The following is a 3,278-nucleotide window of genomic DNA, read 5'->3' as shown; positions in this document are numbered from 1 at the left end:
AAATCGACACAAGTGCCCGAGGAAGCGCGGACAGGACGCATGCTGGACTGCGAGAAACCGTGTTCTTCTGCTCGCGCTGGGCATAAACGAAATAGGACACCTCTATTATTTAACGAATTTTTCTCTTTATTCTGTCTTTAAAAGACAGAATTTTTTTTCTCTTTAACTCTATTTTCTCTTTTTCATACCTTAGTCGCTCGGACATAAGAGTTGATGCTCAGTTAGTACGAGTAAACACAAAAGTGAATACAAGTCACCAACCTCCACTAAGGGAAGGCTCGCCACATAAGGGCCATTCGGTCTAGGACACCGACCCGTGGCAATGCTGTGTAGAGAATAATTCGATACGAAGCACGGTACGAAACAGTCAAGACCGAAGTCTCGAGGCGCCCATGACTGCTTCTCGACCGAGATCGTAGAATAGCCACAGACGCGCGCTGCACCGACCGACTCGACCGAACCGTCGACTCTCTTATAGATACCGAACGGCCGGCCGGGACGCCGGCGCCGCGCGGTCAATAGCACGCGCGCTTATGGCCGCAAACCGCCGCGGCAACAGACCTCCCGGCGGGGCTGTTGGAACTTAGAGCGAAAAAAGTATAAAAATTTTTTTTCACAAAATATAATAAATTTTAACATTTCTATATTATTTTACACAAATAACCAACTTTTCATAATTCACCGAACTTTGAAATTTTCTAAGTCCCACAAATAAGAGGAAAATTTTTAAGTATCGGTCCTAGACGATTTTCGACGTGATATCACTGTAATATAGACGATTTCTAGCAATATATATCATAACACCAAACTCGCTACAATTATTATTTATCGAGTTATTAGCAAATAATGGGACGGATGTGCTACTCCGTCGACAAAACTCTGGAAATTTTTCTAAGTCCCCACCGCTAAGAGGAAACTTTTTCCGTATCGGTCCTAGACGATTTTCGACGTGATATCACTGGTAATATAGACGGTTTCTAACAATATATATCATAACACCAAACTCGCTACAATTATTATTTATCGAGTTATTAGCAAATAATGGACGGATGTGCTACTCCGTCGGACGTTCGACGAAAATTTTTCTAAGTCCCACCGCCAAGAGGAAACTTTTTCCCTATCGGTCCTAGACGATTTTCGACGTGATATCACTGTAATATAGACGGTTTCTAACAATATATATCATAACACCAAACTCGCTACAATTATTATTTATCGAGTTATTAGCAAATAATGGACGGATGTGCTACTCCGTCGACAAAACTCTGGAAATTTTTCTAAGTCCCACCGCCAAGAGGAAACTTTTTCCCTATCGGTCCTAGACGATTTTCGACGTGATATCACTGTAATATAGACGGTTTCTAACAATATATATCATAACACCAAACTCGCTACAATTATTATTTATCGAGTTATTAGCAAATAATGGACGGATGTGCTACTCCGTCGACAAAACTCTGGAAATTTTTCTAAGTCCCACCGCCAAGAGGAAACTTTTTCCCTATCGGTCCTAGACGATTTTCGACGTGATATCACTGTAATATAGACGGTTTCTAACAATATATATCATAACACCAAACTCGCTACAATTATTATTTATCGAGTTATTAGCAAATAATGGACGGATGTGCTACTCCGTCGACAAAAACTCTGGAAAATTTTTCTAAGTCCCACCGCTAAGAGGAAACTTTTTCCGTATCGGTCCTAGACGATTTTCGACGTGATATCACTGTAATATAGACGGTTTCTAACAATATATATCATAACACCAAACTCGCTACAATTATTATTTATCGAGTTATTAGCAAATAATGGACGGATGTGCTACTCCGTCGACAAAACTCTGGAAATTTTTCTAAGTCCCACCGCCAAGAGGAAACTTTTTCCCTATCGGTCCTAGACGATTTTCGACGTGATATCACTGTAATATAGACGGTTTCTAACAATATATATCATAACACCAAACTCGCTACAATTATTATTTATCGAGTTATTAGCAAATAATGGACGGATGTGCTACTCCGTCGGACGTTCGACGAAAATTTTTCTAAGTCCCACCGCCAAGAGGAAACTTTTTCCCTATCGGTCCTAGACGATTTTCGACGTGATATCACTGTAATATAGACGGTTTCTAACAATATATATCATAACACCAAACTCGCTACAATTATTATTTATCGAGTTATTAGCAAATAATGGACGGATGTGCTACTCCGTCGACAAAACTCTGGAAATTTTTCTAAGTCCCACCGCCAAGAGGAAACTTTTTCCGTATCGGTCCTAGACGATTTTCGACGTGATATCACTGTAATATAGACGGTTTCTAACAATATATATCATAACACCAAACTCGCTACAATTATTATTTATCGAGTTATTAGCAAATAATGGACGGATGTGCTACTCCGTCGACAAAACTCTGGAAATTTTTCTAAGTCCCACCGCCAAGAGGAAACTTTTTCCCTATCGGTCCTAGACGATTTTCGACGTGATATCACTGTAATATAGACGGTTTCTAACAATATATATCATAAACACCAAACTCGCTACAATTATTATTTATCTGAGTTATTAGCAAATAATGGACGGATGTGCTACTCCGTCGACAAAACTCTGGAAATTTTTCTAAGTCCCACCGCTAAGAGGAAACTTTTTCCGTATCGTCCTAGACGATTTCGACGTGATATCACTGTAATATAGACGGTTTCTAACAATAATATATCATAACACCAAACTCGCTACAATTATTATTTATCGAGTTATTAGCAAATAATGGACGGATGTGCTACTCCGTCGACAAAACTCTGGAAATTTTTCTAAGTCCCACCGCCAAGAGGAAACTTTTTCCCTATCGGTCCTAGACGATTTTCGACGTGATATCACTGTAATATAGACGGTTTCTAACAATATATATCATAACACCAAACTCGCTACAATTATTATTTATCGAGTTATTAGCAAATAATGGACGGATGTGCTACTCCGTCGGACGTTCGACGAAAATTTTTCCTAAGTCCCACCGCCAAGAGGAAACTTTTTCCCTATCGGTCCTAGACGATTTTCGACGTGATATCACTGTAATATAGACGGTTTCTAACAATATATATCATAACACCAAACTCGCTACAATTATTATTTATCGAGTTATTAGCAAATAATGGACGGATGTGCTACTCCGTCGGACGTTCGAATCGAAAATTTTTTCTAAGTCCCCACCGCCAAGAGGAAACTTTTTCCGTATCGGTCCTAGACGATTTTCGACGTGATATCACTGTAAT

Source organism: Halictus rubicundus, unplaced genomic scaffold (assembly GCF_050948215.1).
Source record: "Halictus rubicundus isolate RS-2024b unplaced genomic scaffold, iyHalRubi1_principal scaffold0899, whole genome shotgun sequence".
In the NCBI taxonomy this organism is placed as follows: domain Eukaryota; kingdom Metazoa; phylum Arthropoda; class Insecta; order Hymenoptera; family Halictidae; genus Halictus; species Halictus rubicundus.
This window is presented reverse-complemented; position numbering follows the sequence as displayed.